This window comes from Manis pentadactyla, chromosome X, assembly GCF_030020395.1.
Source record: "Manis pentadactyla isolate mManPen7 chromosome X, mManPen7.hap1, whole genome shotgun sequence".
Classification (NCBI taxonomy): domain Eukaryota; kingdom Metazoa; phylum Chordata; class Mammalia; order Pholidota; family Manidae; genus Manis; species Manis pentadactyla.
Window position 1 is genome coordinate 36,069,354 of NC_080038.1, and position 20,063 is coordinate 36,089,416.

At 37.5% G+C, this 20,063-nt stretch overlaps 1 protein-coding gene and 1 long non-coding RNA gene across 15 annotated transcripts in view; both read right to left on the minus strand.

The window, feature by feature from the left end:
* The window catches only part of CASK (calcium/calmodulin dependent serine protein kinase), a 405,697-nt gene that overhangs the window by 337,557 nt on the left and 48,077 nt on the right, over nucleotides 1–20,063 (minus strand). The gene's annotated exons all lie outside the window — the stretch shown is intronic.
* LOC130681762 (uncharacterized) lies at nucleotides 9,213–11,077 on the minus strand. The gene is made up of 2 exons (XR_008995035.1): nucleotides 10,477–11,077; nucleotides 9,213–9,753 (listed from the first exon to the last, which is right to left on the minus strand). It is a non-coding gene; the product is annotated as an uncharacterized LOC130681762 (long non-coding RNA).

Genomic DNA, 20,063 nt, shown 5'->3' on the forward strand with positions numbered 1-20,063 from the left:
AGATTTAACTATGCAATTTAAATGTCTATTCATTAATACTTCCAAAGTAATTTACTTTGTACAATAGTTAATATAAGCATATTCAGCAGGCAATAATGCAACTTTTGGTCTTTTAACCAAAAAACAGTAAACAAAAAGGCAAGGCATACAAAGGAAATAAGCCATTCATACCCAATTACCCAGCTCAGCACAGGACAGCAGAAAATAGGTATTGAATCAGAATTGTAGTAATCAGCTTCCGGGTTTAAAGAAGCAAAGTAGATGATCTGGAAAATAATTGCTCTTGGGGGGAAAATCAGAAAATAATAAGGGTATAAAATAGCAGATATAACTCTTCAGACAAGATAGTAAAATTGAATATTCAAACAGTTGGGGAATTTTTCAAGTTAGGTAAGAAACCAAAGTGCCTGAATGTTCCAAAGAGTATGCAAGTTCATAATGCTCACTTTCAACCAGTTTCCCTAGGATGGATCAACTTTTCAATGCTTACCTAAGGACTTTCTTTTAGATAAGGCACACAACAGGGCATGGAGGACAAGGAGAGAAAGGGCCATCATCTTTCTCAACATATCTGAAACTGAACTCCTGAGCTTTCTAATCTCCCCTCTCCCTGCCTCAGCTGAAGGCCAACTCCCTATTTCCTTCTAGTTGCTTAGCCAAAAATTATGGCACCATTCTTATCCTGTTCTCTCCCGTTTCAATTCATTAGGAAATGCTCTTGGCTCTATTTTGCTGAGGTCTTCTGTCTTATCATTTGTTTCAAGAAAATTTTTAACAGATTGTTGGAGCAATTTTGTGACAGCTGACTTAAAACTCTGAGATAATTCTAGTACTGATTCAACTCAGTATTGGCCTCAGTTGAATGTCTTTTCTCATTCAAATTATAGCTTGCCTGGTGCTTGGTATGACCAATGGTTTTCAATTGTATCCTGGATATTTCAGTCATTGTTAGAAGACTCTTAATCATAGGATCTTCTATTTTAGCAGGCAGTCAGTTGCCTTGTTTAGGTTTAGTGTATAAATTCTCAACCACTTTTAGGGGCTTTAGTTCCAATGAGTTTCGTTTTCTGAGCCCTTATAATGCAGTTCTGGTCTGCTTCATTTTTCTGGTGCTTCTGGGGGCTCCTAGTCAATACCTTCTGATGCTTTTTGCAGGGACAAAAGGCACCTCCCAGGGCCACTGGCAATCCCTGGGCAACCTTGAGGGAGAGGGAATCAGAAACTGCTGGACCCGGGGCTCCTTTTGCCATGGGGTGGAGGGCAGGGACACAAATAACTGCTACTGCTACCGCTGCCGCTGCCTACAGATCAGACTGCCCTCTGGGCCAGTTGTGGTGCAGAGGCTGGAATAGCCTGGCCTTTGCTCTTGTTGCTGCTGTTCGCAGATCAGATTACTGAGGCCTAGATTGTGGCATGGGGGCTGAAATGGCCAGGTCTTTGCTGCTGCTGGCAGATCAGACCACCCTCCAAGCTCCAGGCGTTCTGCTCCTGCTCCAGGTGTAGTTTGAGTATGCCTCTGTTGAGCTTCCCCTTTCCTGGTCCTTTGGCCAGAGAAGGAGCCTTTTGCTTTTGTCTTCTATGCCCTTAATGGTTCTGGGTAGTAGGTCTCTCTAGCACCCAGTCCAGGAGTAAATGGGAGGTAAAAAGAAAACCCAGTGAACTCACCATATTGTCATTCCTCCAGTGCTGCTCTTCTGCCTTCTTTCCAATTTTCAGAGACCTTTTATTTATATGAGTTGAATAATTTCCAGGGCATTTAGTTACATATATAGGGGAGGGAAAGGGAAAAGTGAGTCTATACTATCTTGTCCCCAAAAGTGGAAGTCTATGAATTTTCAACCCCTTTCATTCTGGCTATTTTAGGAGTCCATTCTATTCAAAATTAGGGGACAAGCTACAGTTGTTTTATGTCCAACATATCCAGTTAAAAACATTATCCATTAAACTCATTAGGTTCATAATGTAGTTTTCCATGACACCTGGCTCAGACTTTTTAGAGTCTCAATCAAGTAATTGATGTTTCTCAACCTTTTGGAGTTTGAGGAATACTGAACTAGCCAAAGAATACTATAATAGGGGTGTCTTCCTGTTATCTCCACATGTGTGTGCACACACACATGCATACACATATATTCACCCTCATAGCCTTTTGGAATCTAAAAGGAGATCTAAGATACCAGAGTCTATTTAGCATATTTTGTTCACAGTGGTTGGGAAATGGTTTTTTAATAACAATGCCATTATTTGGTCTTACATATTATAGAAAGTGAGGAAATGAGGGGTTATGGGAATCTATATAAATAAAATTATGCATAACTGAAGGTCAGCTCTTAACGAAGGATCTATTGATTTTCCAAACTAGTTCTTTGAGGGCAGAGATTTTCTCTTATCCATCCTGTATCTCTAGCACACAGAACTATGTATGACATTATGCTAGGGGAGACTCAATAAATGCTTCCTGGATGGACAAATGGACAGGTAACTCTATTTTTGGAAGCACAAACATGGGTGTCATCTTCAAGACACATTAGTATGGTTATATTTCAGTTAATCTAAATTTACAGTTTTTAAATAGCTTTTATTGTTCTTTAATCTCTTGGGGGAAGATTTTCATTTATTTAATAAAGATTTTAATTTGTCAACACCAGTTACTGAAAGGTAAACAAAAGGTGTAAAATCATGTTTTTAAAATACTTCTTCAGAAATGAATCCTTTTGTTTTATTAAAGATGTTTATTGCCAATTCAAAGTACTTCTAATGTTACCATAATTAAAACTCAAAAAGCAGCCTTTTTAAAACTTTTAACATGAACTAACATCTGTTCTTAAATGCTTTGTTTTAACGATTTAAAATAGGCATTGTAAATTTGAGACATTTTACGAAAGTATTTTGTAATGGCAGAGAACCAAATGTAGTTCTAAAATTCAGAAAGCTTTTCAACCTTAAAGTTTATAAAATCAGCTGTGACAATGATTAGCTCAAAATTAATTCAATCTTTTTGTTTGTGCAAACCATTTACTGTAACGAAATTCAGTTTGTATAATCTGGCAAGATTAAATATGAGCCTCAATCACAATAATAGTTTACCACTACAAGATACAAGTAAATGGAAATACACTACTTATTTTATCCACATGATCACTTTTTTGGGTGAAATTACAAGTAAATAAACTCAATTAAGATTTAGAAAACAAAGAAACTTCAAAGTTCCTAATTAATGCTGGGTTGAAGACTGAATTTTAAACACAAGCTTAAACCACTAAATAGACATGGGATGAGATCATAAAATTAGAAACATTTTACACAACAATTATAAATTCATTAAACGTCAGTAGAGATGCAGTTACTATTTCTTGTCCTTTAACCAAGCCCTTATTTTCTAGCAAGCAATAGGAAAAAAATAAGGAATGAAGCATGAACAGTACCCGGCATAGATACAAAACAGATGGGTTACAATCATGTAAAAGAAAAAGATGTTTTTAACACATGCATCTTTTAGGCAGCTCCACTGAGTGACTACTGAAATTTTTTTCTTTTATTAAAGTATAGCTGATATACAATATCATATTGGTTTCAAATGTACAACATAGTGATCTGACAGTTATCTACATTACTAAAAGCTCACCCTAATAAAGTGTTGTTACTATCTGTCGACATACAATGATACTACAGCATTATTGATTATATTCCCTATGCTGTACTTTCATCTCTGTGGCTAATTTATACCATAATTGGGATTTTGTGCCTCTTTATCCCCTTCACCTATTTAACACACATCCCCATCCCCTCCCCTATAGCAACCACAAGCCTCTTCTCTATGTCTGTGAATCTACTTTTGTTTGTTTGTTTTGGATTCCACATATAATTGAAATCATATGGTATTTGCCTTTATCTGCTTCTTAAATTTTTAAAGAAAAAAATTATTCTACTAGCCAAGAATTCTTGTATATTAATATTTCAGAATGAACTTACAATTTCCTTTTGGCATGCCCAAGTAACTTGGAAGTACAAATTCTGTAGCTGCAAACATCCCTTAAGTATGAAAAAGTCCTTTTAAGAGAAAGCACTTTAACCCTTGATAGACTAGTTTTTTCCTCTGAATCAAAGCCATCACAGCATAAACAGAGCACGGGCTTGAGAGTTCAAAAGACTTGGGGCTGAATCCCATATTTGCCTGTTACTAACTATGAAGCAATTTGAGCAGTTATTCAATCTCTCCCGGCCCAGTTTATTTAAATTGTTGAACAAAGATAACAGATACTTCAAAGGTAATAAGAGAAAGCGTAAAGGGCTGTGCTTCACACATGCATAGGAGGGGACTTCCTCAGGGGCTGCATTAGACAAGTGTCTCTTCATTACTTCTCCCCTAAGAAATATGAAATGTCTCCCATACCACATGGGAACCATTTCACTATCAAAACTGAAGAATGAAGAAAGAACCAGGGAGTGTTCTGTTTCTAATAATAATGAAATAGGCAACCTGGACCAACCTTCCTACTGATGAATAAAATAAAACCTGGATACACCCAATCTTCTTGAAAGGATAAACATAAGGTACTTAGATTTTTTCAGTTGAAGGTCTAAGAGAATAAGGGAACCCACAGCTTTAATCTCAGTTTAGCCACATAGAGCTACTTTTGCCTAGAGGTCAACTCTCCAACCTTGGGAAATAGCTGCCTCATAGGACCCATTGGGCCTCACAGGAATGGGTGAGTGAGGAGAAGATTTGCAATATACCTGATTTACCAGCTTCACTTTGTTCTGGTTTCTTCTTAAAAGCTATGCCTAGAGTGGAGGTGAACAAGACAAACCTAGCCATGCATGGATTTGGAGTGTGGCTCCCTCTCATCTGGTAGTCTGTGGAATCTCAAATCTTAAAGTTGGATTTGGCATGAGCTCTCCCCAACAAACCTGGCAGGCAAATCCTCTCTTGGGAAGGATACTATCATCTTAGTATGAACAAGAATCAGAATAAGAGACAAAAGAAAAAGACCAAGGCTTGAGACAGTGAAACAAAAAATACAATAGCCAAATTTAAAACTCAACTGATGGATTTCAGAGCAAACTGAGAGCTAAAGAAAGAATTAGTAAAGAGGAATATAGGTCAGAAGAAGTTATCCAGAATACACCATATAGGGGAAAAAAAGAAAAAGAAAAAGAAACATAGATGACAAGGAAAGAGACTTAGATAAAATAATGAGATTTAATGTATGTTAATTGGGATCCCAGCAGGACAGAAGGGAGAGAATGAGGTAGAGGCAATATTTGAGGAAATGGCTGAGAATTCTTCATAGAATTTTCACCAGAAATGTCTACTCACAAAATAGACATTACCAGTGAATCACAGTAGGATAAATAAAAAGAAATCTATAGCTAGACATCATGGAAAAACACAGGGAAAAATCTTAAAATAACCAGAGGTTAAAAATTATCTTCAAAGAAGTGACAGTTTGACAGATGACAACAGAAACCAGAAGACAATGGAATGATTTATTCAATGAGATTAAATAAAGTACCATCCAAACAGTTCTGTACCCAGGGACCTCAATAATGAATGCAAGTTAAAGACAAACATGAACTCAAAGAGTGTGTCATAGCAGACCCATGCTAAGCAAATTTCTAAAGGATGCTTCAGGCAGAAGGAATGTTACCCCAGAGAGAACAGAGATGCAGCAAAGAGCAAAGTAAGGCATAAATATGTGAGCAAATGTAAATAAATACTGACTGTGCAACACAATAATCATGTCTTGTGGGTTTATATATATATATATAGGGAGTTACAATGTATGACAAATATGAACACATAAATCAAGGAGGGAGAAAGTTAAAATGTCCTAAGATCCTTGCATTGGCTGAGATAAGGGAAGTAACACTTATCAGCAGTACACTTTGTAAGTGTACAATCCATATTGTTATTTTAAAGGTAATCAATAAAAGAACTGAAACAGTGTCTAAATTCCAGACTAAGTGGGGTAAGGAACTGAGGGATAAAAAACAATCACATAAGAAAGAAAGTAAAAAAATGAGCTAGAACAGGTAGGATAAGCAAACACAAAATAAGAGATTTATACTCAAATGCATTACTGTGTTCTAGGAGCATGAAAAAACACAAAAACATAAGTAAATTATAAAGTATTAAAAGTCTATAGTAAAAATAATGTTGAGGAACTGGAACTCAAATGGGTTGGGGACAGGTTTTAGTATTAGAAGTCAAGCTAGGACTCATTGAGAAGGTAGCCTCTAAGCAAAAGGGTCCTTCCTTCTGTATGGCTGACTTAAATGCACAGACCTCCAGCCGTAGCCCTGGGACTACCACTGCGGGGACCATTGCTTTCAATGTATTGAATCACCCCCACGTTTGTCACCCTCCTGTTTCTTTGAGGGAATCTGAAAGAGTTCTTCCATCCTGGACCTACCCTGATGATGGCAATAGCAACAGTGCTACCATTTATTGGATACCGAGTGTTTGCCAAGAAATCTACTAGGTGCTTTGCAAAAGGTCTCATGCAATTTCTCAATAGCTCTAGAAGGAAGACATTATTATTCCTGTTTTACAGACAAAAACATTAACTTTAAAATCTGACCCTGTGCACAGCTAGGATTTTAATGTTAAATCTGCTTGGCTGTAAGGTCTGTGGGCTTTTCACTATCCGTGTTGTATCATGCCAACCATTACTGCCAAGAATAAGGAAAAGTGAATTTAGAAGGTAAAGATTCAACAGATGGTCAATAGGTGCCATTAGACACATTAAAGAAACTCAAGAAGCATTTGACTGACTGAGGATTCAGATTTTCTGATCAAGGATCAACTACAGAAAAATGCTCAGAGAACTAGGTTAACAGGCCGGAGTCGAAAGCCACTGTTTAGTCATTTCAACAGCTATACCTCCTGTTACATTTTGGGCTTCCTCTTGCCTTTGCTTTGGTTTTTAATGGTACTTTTCTTATCATCCTGAGCATGTCCAAGAAATCTTAAATTTTTCTTAATATGTAGATAGTACTGTGTTTTGCTGTCTCATCCCCTTTCTCTAAGCTGAAATGTCTTGATTCTGCCTTGTGAATTGTACGCTGGGTGGCTTTCCCCAAGTAATAAAAACCTAAAGTATAGGAAACAGGGAAGTTGACTAACTTCTCCAGGGACAGCGGTTTTGAGAAATTCTTAGGCAATGCCTGATTGTCAAACTAGCCACGCTATACATAGAGAAAAGAGATTTCCCTGTCACAATACCAGGAATACCCTGAAAATAGTCTGACACAATCAGACTATTATTGAACTGACCCTTTTTGTTTGGGTGGGAGAAGTTATGTTAGAGGAGGGGGCATGCTCTCTAATAAGTTTGGAGAGAAATAATGATGAAGCTTACAGGCGATGTTAGTTTTTAGAGTTGCATAACAAATTATCACACATTTAGCAGCTTAAAAAAGCACCCACTCATGATCTCAGCTTCTATAGGTCAGTCATCCAGATGGTTCAGCTGTGTTCTCTGCTTGGGGTCTCACAGGCTGAAATCTAGGAGTCAGCTGGAGGTGGTATCTTATCTAGAGGTTCTGGGGAAGAATCTAGTTCCAAGTTCATTCAGACTGTTGGTTGACTTCAGTTCCTTGTGGCTCTCGGACTAAAGGTCCATTGCCTTGCTGGCTGTTAGCCAGGCTCCTAGAGCTCGCCTGCATTCCTTGCCAGGCAGTCCCTTCCATCTTCAGGCCAGCAATGGAGAATCTCTCTTGCATCAAATCCCTCACAATTGGAAGCCCTTACTTTAGGAGATCTTTAGATTGACCTTCTTTACTTTAGCCAATTTATTTTTTAAAAATTAAAGCACTTCCATGAACAGGAAAGACTATCTATCACCTGTCATAAATAGAAAGTAACCTTCTAAATAAACAGAACTAAAACAATAGTACTATAAAATTCTAGGTAGGTACTGTTGCCTTCCTTCCAAATGCTGTGAGCTTGTGGACTACTCTCGCTTGAAAAAAAAAAAGAGGCTATGTTGCTTGTTAGACTTTCTCAAAGGCATCAGAGTAATCAGAAAGACTGAAAGACTATAGAGAATTCTGTTTATTACTGTTTACTTGATTTGGTGGGGTACACCTAAAATTATACAACCTACCCATAATACCTGTCATACCCTTTAGGAAATATTACTTTAAGCCCTGGTTAGACATTTAGACTAAAAGAGAAGTGGTATAGGGTTTCCCTAAATGATTTTGAATACGATGTCCAAGTAAAATGAGTTAATTAACAAACAACTGGAAAAGACCATAATCAGACTAAACCTAAAAAGAGTGTGGTTAATGAACTGCCCTGAATTCAGATACATATATATACCTTGGAGTTTCCAAAGGCACAATGACCCAACTACAACTACACTGCTGCCATTTCTGCTCTCCTTGAAAACAGAGGGAAAGCACTATTTTTCTATCTTGCTCAGACTGCATTCCTTTACAAATTCTTAAAGGAGAAATTATGGGGCAGCAAGATGATTTAGATCAGGGGTCAGCAAAATACAGGCCACAGGCCAAATACAGACTGCCACTTGTTCCAGTAAATACAGTTTTATTGGAAGACAGCCACATGCATTTGTTTATATATTGTCTATCCCTTCTTGCTGCAACAGCAGATGAGTGGTTGTGACAGAAATTGTATGGCCTGCAAAACTAAAAGATTTATTGTCTGGCACTTTACAGAAATAGGTTTCCCACCCCTCACTTAGATGTTCCTAACAAGCGCTGATCTCAATCACATAACGTGTTCAGAGTGGAGGTTTCAGATTATGCTAAATGACTGTTTCTTACCTCTTCAGTTCTGTTATGGGTAAATTCAGTGTGTCATTTGTACTTAGAATGAGGAATTGTATTTGTTGAAGAACTGAGACTGCATTACCAGGATTATCAGAGCCTAGATCTCAAGGAACATCCCTATCTGTGCTCCTCTAGCTCTTCTTAAATAGTTTATTCACCTCATCACCAAGAGATCATCTAAATAGAAAGTCAGACCACCTCATGTTGCCCTTTCTTTACAAATAAACTGCTTTTAGAATAGTTTTTGATTCTTAGAAAAATTACAAAAATACTATTATATATAATATATGTAACATATAATAGGAATTCCCTTATTATATATATTAAATAGGTATATAACTTAAACATTGTTTCCTGTTATAAACATCTTCCGTTAGAATGGTACATTTATTACAATTAATGAGCCAATATATTTTTTAAATTTTTTATTAAGGTATGATTGATATACACTCTTATGAAGGTTTCACATGAAAAAACAATGTGGTTACTACATTTACCCATATTATCAAGTCCCCACCCATACCCCAATGCAATAATCAGCCAATATTGATACATCAGCAGTAACTAGAGTCCATTCTTTATTCAGATTCTCAAGGACATGATGTGACAGTTAGTCACTTTTCTTTAGGATCCTCTTCATTGTGAGTTTCTCAGACTTTTACTTTTGATGACCTTGATGGTTTTGAGGAGTATGGAACAAGAAATTAGCAGAATTTTCCTCAATTGTGATTCCTCTGATGTTTTTTCATGATTAAACTCGAGTTACATGTTGTGGGGGAGGAAAACCACAGAGGTAAAGTGCCACTTTCAGCATGTCGTATCAAAGGTATATACCAACAACATGGCTGATCACTGCTGATGCTGACCTTGATCACCTGGTTGAGGTAGTGTTTGTCAGGTTTCTCCACTGTAAAGTCACTTTTTTTTCTCCTTCCATTGCCATACTGCAGTCTTTGGGAGAAAGTAACTATGTTCAGTCTACATGTTCTGCTCATTTCTTAGTTATTAAAGTCACTTGAATGAAAATTCATGTGAAAGTAGGACAGTAGTTAACAGCTAAAAATTTCTACCTACCACACAAAATGTATTTACATATTTGGACTTAATACCATGAGCACCTTTATTTTTTTTCATTCCTAGTACTTTGGCAATTCCAGCAAAAATTATTTCTAAAGATGTGTTAGTCAAAATCTCCACAAATAAGTACTCCTTAAGCAAAATGTCTAATGAAGTGTGACTGATTCTGTGACTATTTTTCCTATCCACCACTTTTTATCCCATTTGGTACAAGTTGATAAGCCATCACCGTCTCAGAGCCTAATAGATTCTTCCCTTTCCTTGAAATGAAAAATAAATTCAGATAAGATTTTATGAAGAAAAACAACTGAGAGTTCTTGGCTGAGTTATGTTGGACTTGGTTGGCACCCTCCCTTAGGGCTATGATAATCAGGCCAGAACACAATGACATCAAGGTCATGTAGCTCCCAATCCCCCTACCAGTTAGGACCTGGTTGCTGAAGCACAATGATTACCAAGTAAAATTAGTAAGTGGAAGAGCCTTTTGCTAATCCTTTTCAGGCCAGAGACTAAGCTGGTCCTGGGCTGAAATGAGGCATTCAAGAAAACTTGGCTTTTGGCACAAACTTTCTCCCATTCCAAAACCCCTCTCCTCACTTGGCTTTGGCCACTGGCCCTCTTTTCCTCTGTGCTGGCTGCCAGTAATCACCAACAACACAAGCAGCCTTGAAATGTGGCTGTTCCTCAAAGAGTGAGCATAGAGGGAAAGCTGTTAGTGGCAGCTGCTCTAGGAGGAGCTCCCAGAGGACTCTGCTGGCCAGTCACCTTCCCGCTGCCAACAGAAGATAGGCACTCGCAGCCTGAACCAGACTGGAGATCAGAATCTCCAGGACTTAGGGCAGGGGCAGATGTGCTGATGAGGATAAATGTTATCCAAGAGCTGAGAAAGTTCAAATCCACATCATGGAACTCATTTAGAATTAATCCTGTACAAGATGTCTAACACATCAGCAAAGGTCCTAGGCTCACTCTCATTTCCTCCCATGCCCTCATATGATCAAATACTTTGTAGTTGAAGAGTGAAGCAAATGAAAAGCTTACAGAAAAGTGCTTTTGTCAGATGAAATGACAAAAGGACTAAATTAATGCCATTTGAATACTATCTAAAATATAAATTTCTATAAGAGCCTTTTATCCAAAATATTTCATCATTCCACCATTAAATTTTATCAAAAAGAAAACCAATATTTTTGACTTTGACCCAACTCTGACCCCACTCAAGGAATAGCCTGAGAAGAAAATGCAAAGTTCATGCTGACCTTGATTTTTTCATCAGGAAAAAAATGAGAGTCCAATTATGTCACCTAGAAAGACACATTTATACTGCTTAACATTAAGTGATCCAAACAAAAGCCTAATACTGAAGTAAAAGGTGAAAAATGCATACCAAGAACCATGACTTTAAAACATCTGGTGTGCAATTCATTGTAGGGCTGTAGGCAATTAGGATTTCCTCAAACATCTTTCACAGAGCCAGCTATAACAGAGAAGAAATGAGTTCCACTGCACAGTCCTATTTTATTTTGGCTGTAACATTATTAGTAAATAACACTGAAAGCACTGAATAACACAGAGTTTATCAATTCAAAAAATGATGGACCACAATTTCTTCTAGGGAACACATCAAAAAAGCCATTACTCTTCCATTTGTGTAAAAATTCTAGTACTTCCACAGTATAAAAATGCAGAGTTACTGTTCTTAATGAGATTGTAGTTTGTCACTTCTGTATAACAGACTGGATTTTTGTGCTTGTTTTATACCTCTTATTTACCACAAATACTTAGCTGATCCATAAAACAAACAATCCAAAATACTATACATATGCTGCTTTCATTTCCTGGACAAATAAAATGGATCTCCATATCAGCTAAGGAAATCACATTAGGCTAAAAAATCTCACCTACAGGTAATACACTATTGATAAGGACTAATAATTCATTTTGAAAGAGATCACTCAGCTTAAACCTTAATTCTAGTAGGTAAAAGGTATTACAGTGATCAGAAAATAAACATGGTCGCAGTCATCAGTGGAATTACAAAGGCTACTATCTTAATCACTGTTCAAGATACTTTCAGCTTTGCCATAATGTTGCTTTTCACAGAATAGAAACAAGCATGAATAGTAACAGATGCTTACTGGTTTAGAATAGTACTTGATTCAAATATACAATGCTTAATGTTTTTCAGTCTTAATAAAACATTAAATAAATTAAACTATCAACCACAGCATATAATGCTAAAGCCATTAGAATAAATCTGTTTTTATTACTTTATTTAAAATCCTGGAGAGATTCCTACCCTAAACCAAGAAGTCACTGCTGAGAAGAGAACAGTTTCAACAGTGTGTTATTTAAGAAGTAAATTCTGTACATATCTTTGCCTAGAGTAGAACTGATCAGACAATGCCTATGTAGACACCATCATACCAATCCTTCTTGGTTCTTCCTTAAAAATTTTAGTGACTCTTCTTTATGACCTAATCATTATGGCCTTCTTTTTCTGTTGAAGTTCCTCTCTTTGGAACTTGTTCTTTAGAGCATTTGCACAATCATTTTAACCTTCTTCCCTCTTCCACCTTTAACTCCTCACACAGAATATCTTGGCTTACTCCAGGCCTCAGCCATGCTACAATCTTTGTCATCAGAAACATTACTACAGGAACACCTTCAATCCTATTCACTGAATGAGCCACAATCCACCTCTGCTTATATTTTGTACTCAGACTCTCTGGTAATATTGAGACTTTTGAAGAAAGTAGTGTTAATAATATCAAGGTGGGAGGAAGCTGGTGGAGAGGACTGCCAGGGAAGCAAGAATGCAAGTGAAGTGACACATAATAATCAGCAAGGCATAATAATGCTTCCTTTAAAAAAACTATATTGGTTAGTATATTAGTGTAAAATGATAAAAAAATAACATACAACTCCAGTACAAAAGAAAACTTACAATGCAGGAAACCTTCATAAAATTTGATATTAAAAAAAGCCTGGTTTTAAGATTTATGCAGAAAAAATTAATCCCAACAACCATACTTTCAGGAAAACAAATATGAAATAGAAAAATAACAAATTGTTTAACAGTACGGTACAGACAACTGATCAAGGAATTAAGTTGGCCTAGTGGAACCATCTGGACTGGAAAGTACTTTCTCAGTGACAAAAAAACAAATCACCAATATTGATTTAATTCTGGTTAAATTATATTTATATTTTATATATATTGATTATTGATATATTTATTTATTTATTTATTATTTATCAATTTATTTATTATTGATATATTCAATTCAATATTAATATGAATATATTGATTATATTATATGATATAAATATATTTATATCAAAAGCTTCCATAGGTCAAATATCCTGCATTTATCAAAGAGGCATAAAAAGATTACCCACTCACATGTCACATTTACTGTAGTCTTCCAACAGGAGCAACATTAATGTTAAAAGTATTAGTAACAGGTACTGTATTAGTATTTTTAGTATATATTAAAGTATATTATTAGCATTATAGGTATTGAGCACTCACTGTGTGACAGTCATCTTTCTAAGACTTGCTGGTATTATTAACTTATTTAATTCTCATAACTACTCTATAAGATAGGCAGTGTCTTTATTCTCATTTTACAGATGAGGAAACAGTTACAGAAAACTTAAATAACTTGGCTATAGCCCCAGAACTAGTAACTGGTTCAATGAGAATTCAAATCCCAAAATTCCAGATCCAGAGACTATGACTTTTTTTATTTTTTATTTTATTACATTTACCCATATTATCGTATCCCCCCATATCCCATTGCAGTCACTGCCCATCAGTGTAGTAATATGCCACATAGTCACTATTTGCTTTCTCTGTGCTACACTGTCTTCCCCATGATCCTCCCCCACACCATGTGTGCCAATCATAATAACCCTCAATCTCCTTCTCCCTCCTTCCCCACCTAACCTCCCTCACTCCTCTCCTTTGGTAACCACTAGTCCATTCTTGGAGTCTGTGAGTTTGTTGCTGTTTTGTTCCTTCAGTTTTGCTTCGTTGTTATACTCCACAAATGAGGAAAATCATTTGGCACTTGTCTTTCTCCATCTGGCTTATTTCACTGAGCATAATATCATCCAGCTCCATCCATGTTGTTACAAATGGTAGGATTTCTTTCTTTCTCATGGCTGAATAGTATTCCATTGTGTATATATACACCACATCTTCTTTATCCATTCATCTAGTGATGGACACTTAGGTTGCTTACATATCTTGGCTATTGTAAATAGTGATGTAATAAACATAGGGGTGCATGTGTGTTTTTGAATCTGAGAAACTATATTCGTTGGGTAAATTCCTAGGAGCAGAATACCCAGGTCAAATGATATTTCTATTTTTAGTTTTTGAGGAACCTCCATATTGCTTTCCACAATGGTTGAACTAGCTTACATTCCCACCAGCAGTGTAGGAGTGTTCCCCTTTCTCTGCATCATCGCCAGCATTTGTTGTTCTTAGCCTTTTTGATACTGGCCATCCTAACTGGTGTGAGGTGATATCTCACTGTGGTTTTTATTTGCATTTCCCTGATAATTAGTGATGTGGAGCATATTTTCATGTGTCTGTTGGCCATCTGAATTTCTTCTTTGGAGAACTGTCTGTTCATAACCTCCACCCATTTTTTAATCGGGTTATTTGCTTTTTGGGTGTTGAGGCGTGTGAGTTCTTTATATATTTTGGATGTTAACCTCTTCTTGGATATGTCATTTACAAATATATTCTCCCATACTGTAGGATACTTTTTGTTCTGCTGATGGTGTCCTTTGCTGTACAGAAGCTTTTTAGTTTGAGGTAGTCCCATGTGTTCACTTTTGCTTTTGTTTCCCTTGCTCGAGGAGATGCTTTCAGGAAAAAGTTGCTCACGTTTATATTCAGGAGATTTTTGCCTATGTTGTCTCCTAAGGGTTTTATGGTTTCATGAATTACATACAGGTCTGTGATCCATTTCGAGTTTACTTTTGTGTATGGGGATAGACAATAATCTAGTTTCATTCTCTTGCATGTTGCTGTCCAGTTTTGCCAACACCAGTTGTTGAAGATGCTGTCATTTCCCCATTGTATGTTCATGGCTCCTTTATCATATATTAATTGACCATATATGCTTGGGTTTACATCTGGGCTCTCTAGTCTGTTCCATTGGCCTATGGTTCTGTTCTTGTGCCAGTACCAAATTGTCTTGATTACTGTGGCTCTGTAGTAGAGCTTGAAGTCAGGGAGCATAATATCCCCAGCTTTATTCTTCCTTCTCAGGATTGCTTTGGCTATTCAGGGTCTTTTGTGATTCCACATGAATTTTAGAACTATTTGTTCCAGTTCATTGAAGAATGCTGTTGGTATTTTGATAGGGATTGCATTGAATCTGTAGATTGCTTTAGGCAGGATGGCCATTTTGACAATATTAATTCTTCCTACCCAAGAGCATGGGATGAATTTCCATTTATTAGTGTCCTCTTTAATTTCTCTCAAGAGTGCCTTGCAGTTTTCAGGGTATAGGTCTTTCACTTCCTTGGTTAGGTTTATTCCTAGGTATTTTATTCTTTTTGATGCAGTAGTGAATGGAATTGTTTTCCTGATTTTTCTTTCTGTGAGTTCATCATTAGTGTATAGGCAAGCAACAGATTTCTGTGTATTAATTTTGTATCCTGTAATGTTACTGAATTAAGATATTAGATCTAGTAGTTTTGGAGTGGATTCTTTAGGGGTTTTTTATGTACAATATCATGTCATCTGCAAACAGTGACAGTTTGACTTCTTCGTTACCAATCTGGATGTCTTTTATTTCTTTGTGTTGTCTGATTGCCATGGTGAGGACCTCCAGAACTATGCTGAATAACAGTGGGGAGAGTGGGCATCCTTGTCTTGTTCCCAATCTTAGGGGAAAAGCTTTCAGCTTCTCGCTGTTAAATATGATGTTGGCTGTGGGTTTATCATATATGGCCTTTATTATTTTTAGGTACTTGCCCTTTATACCCATTTTGTTGAGGGTTTTTATCATGAATGGATGTTGAATTTTGTTGAATGCTTTTTCAGCATCTATGGAGATGGTCATGTGGTTTTTGTCCTTCTTTTTGTTGATGTGGTGGATGATGTTGATGGATTTTTTAATATTGTACCATCCTTGCATCCCTGGAATAAATTCTATTTGATCATGATGGATGATCTTTTTGATGTATTTTTGAATTCAATTTGCTGGTATTTTGTTGAATATTTTTGCATGTATGTTCATCAGGGGTATTGGTCTGTAATTTTCTTTTTTTGTGGTGTCTGCCTAGTTTTCATATTAGGGTGATGCTGGCCTCAGAGAATGCGTTTGGAAGATTCTGTCCTCTTCTACTTTTTGGAAAGACTACGACTTTCTTAATTATTATGTTATCCCTGCCTCACACGTGTATCAGACATATGCTCAAGGTCCACTGTTTAAGTTATCCAATCTTTATGCCCTTTACAGAAGCAGAAATCCACCTGTTGTAGTTATCAGGAAATTTAACAAGGCTTCAGTTGCCCTATGTGCTTTATTTATGTTCTGTAGTGCTTTGGATTCCCTTTTTAACTAGCACATAGCAAGTATTCACTTATATGAGAAAAACACTGTATTTTATCAAAATATATCTCTCATGTTCAAAGTTTAGTTTAAAAACAATTTTCAAGCTTACAAAAGTTAACACTATATTGACTTTAGTCTCCTTTCTGCTGAATGATTACACTACTAAGTGGCACTAAAAACACCCTGTTCTTGGTTGGTTAGAAAGTGACACAAAAATATTTATTCTGGAATAATTCTATAAATACATGGCACAGATAATTCTACCAAGTATTTTGTAGGCAAGTCAACTAGCAGAGGCAGACTTAGAGTCATATTCCCAAATATGTGGCACTAGAGTAAGAGTCAAGATAATATGGGTGTCCAGTTCTGGCTTTGCAACTGACGGGTTATATATTTTTGAACCATAGTCACTCTGTGCTTGTTTCCTTAATTTTAATAAAGGGCGTTAGAAGTTGATAAATACCTCCATTCTGCCAAGCTCTAAATTCTGACTTCAGAAAAAAAAAAGTAAGGCACTGGAGCTTTCCTTATAGGTTTCTTTATTTATTCTGTCCCTCTCCATTTCACACATCACCAAAGGACAATCATCTTTGACTGGAAGATCAGAGCATGTGTTCTTGTTCTAAATTCATCACTATTAGTTTAAACTCTCTGGTGCTTCCCTCAAATAGGGGGATTAGACTGGACCCCAATATCTTTTTGTAGTGACAAGCCACTTCATATATCCAAAGACCAAAGATTAACAATCAGGAGCAAAGGGAGAATACTCATCAGACAGTTTTACAGAGAGGAGGAAAGATTTCTTCCTGATAGAAGTTAACAGATTCAAGCTCCATTCCAAAATAGATATTATGAACAAGGGTGAAATCTATAGTAGTAACTTGAGCCTACCAGAAAGACCAAAGCCCAGAGGGAGAAAGTATGCCATCAATATCAGACATACCTCCACACTTCTTTTGCTTGAAATACTACCTTACAAGGACTCTGTGGCAGTGGAATACTTGTGTGTAACAAAAGCAGCTATTCAATAAGGTATTGCTGATAGTAGTTCTGACTAATCAGATCAAACTATAACATCTACCAAAGGAGTTAGTTAATCCAAATTTAAAACACTAGGCTCTGAAGATGTCATTTAACAATTGTATACCATGAGTTTCTCTCCCTTCCCACAATCTAGGTAGGGTAATGATACCACTGCAATTTAGCACAAAGGTATCCTGGTGTAAAATGCTGTAAAATACAATGAACTTAAAAAGTCACAAAAAAGCCTCACTTGCAAAAATGGTACATCTCAGACATGGTTGCACAACACTGTGAATATAATTAAAGCCACTAAAATGTGCACATAAAAACGGCAGTGAAGGGGGAGGCAGAGCCAAGATGGCAGCATGAGTAGAGCAGCGGAAATCTCCTCCCAAAACCATATATATTTTTGAAAATACAACAAATACAACTCTTCCTAAAAGAGAGACCAGAAGACACAGGATAACAGCCAGACTACATCCACACCCACAAGAATCCAGCGCCTCACAAAGGAGGTAAGATACAAGCCGCGGCCCGGCGGGACCCGAGCACTCCTCACCCCAGCTCCCGGCAGGAGGAGAGGAGTCGGAGCAGGGAGGGAGAGGGAGCCCAGGACGGCTAAACACCCAGCCCTAGCCATCCGCACCAGAGCGCACACAGTGCGTGGGGTGCTGGATACTATGGAAACAGGACAGTAAGACGTGTGAGTGTGTCCCCACAGCCAGCGCCCCTGGGACAAAGAAAAGCGAGTGCTTTATGAAAGTCTTAAAGGGACAGTGACCCCACAACTAGATGGAAGTGCCCCGGGACACTTAGCCCAGCTGCTGGGAATCCCGGCGAACTCTGGGCACCCTAAACACCTGGGCAGCAGCGCAGCTCGGGGGCCACTCATGGAGATAAACAGCCTCCCAGCCATTTCCCCTCCGACGCAGCTCCGCCATATAGGAGCAGGGGCCTGAGGCAGGCCACGCCCACAGCAACCGCGGAACTAAACTCCGCAGCGGCCGGGCAAGAATCATAAGTCCCGTCTGCGCGCAGCTGCCCAGCACAAGCCACAAGACGTCGCTGTTCTCCCAGGAGAGGAAGGCCACAAATCAACAAGAAGGGACGTTCTCCCAGCCGTGACACCTGCCAGCTCCACAAACAATCTCCATCACCACGAAAAGGCAGAAGAATTTGATACAGACCAAAATCACAGAGTCAACCACTGAGAAGGAGATAGACCTAACCAGTCTTCCTGAAAAAGGATTAAAAATAAAGGTCATAACCATGCTGACGGAGCTGCAGAGAAATACACAAGAGCTAAGGGATGACGTCTGGAGGGAGATTACAGAAATGAAACAATCTCTGGAAGGATTTATAAGCAGAAAGGATAAGATGCAAGAGGCCATTGATGGAACAGAAACCAGAGAACAGGAATGCATAGAAGCTGACGCAGAGAGGGATAAAAGGATCTCCAGGAATGAAACAATATTAAGAGAACTGTGTGACCAATCCAAAAGGAACAATATTCGCATTATGGGGGTACCAGAAGAAGAAGAGAGAGAAAAAGGGATAGAAAGTGTCTTTGAAGAAATAATGGCTGAAAACTTCCCCAAACTGGGGGAGGAAATAATTGATGAGACCACAGAGGTACACAGAACTCCCAAAAGACGGGACATAAGGACGACAACACCAAGACACATAAATTAAAATGGCAAAGATCAAGGACAAGGAGAGAGTTTTAAAGGCAGCTAGAGAGAGGAAAAGGGTCACCTACAAAGGAAAACCCATCAGGCTATCATCAGACTTCTCAACAGAAACTTACAGGCCAGAAGAGAATGGCATGATATATTTAATGCAATGAAACAGAAGGGGCTTCAACCAAGGATACTGTATCCAGCACGATTATCATTTAAATGAAGGAGGGATTAAACAATTCCATACAAGCAAAAGTTGAGGGAATTTGCCTCCCACAAACCACCTCTACAGGGTATTTTTTTTTTATTTTTTATTTTTTTTTATTATTGAAGGGTAGTTGACAACAGTATTGCATTACATTAGTTTCAGGTGTACAACACAGTGATTCAACATTTATATACATGATAATTCTAGGTACCAGGTATCACCATACCAGGTTGTTACAATATTTTGACTATATTCCTTATGCTATACATTACATCCCGGTTATTTATTTATTTTACAATTGGAAGTGTGTTTATATATATATATATATATGTATATATATATTTTGTGAGGGCATCTCTCATATTTATTGATCAAATAGTTGTTAACCACAATAAATTTCTGTATAGGGGGGTCAATACTCAATGCACAATCATTAATCCACCCCAAGCCTAATTTTCGTCAGTCTCCAATCTTCTGATGCATAACGAACAAATTCTTACATGGAGCACAAATTCTTACATAGTGAATAAGTTACATGGTGAACAGTGCAAGGGCAGTCATCACAGAAGCTTTCGGTTTTGTTCCTGCATTATAAAACTATACACAGTCAGTTTAAATATGAATATTCATTTGATTTTTAAACTTGATTTATATGTGGATACCACATTTCTCTATTATTATTATTTTTAA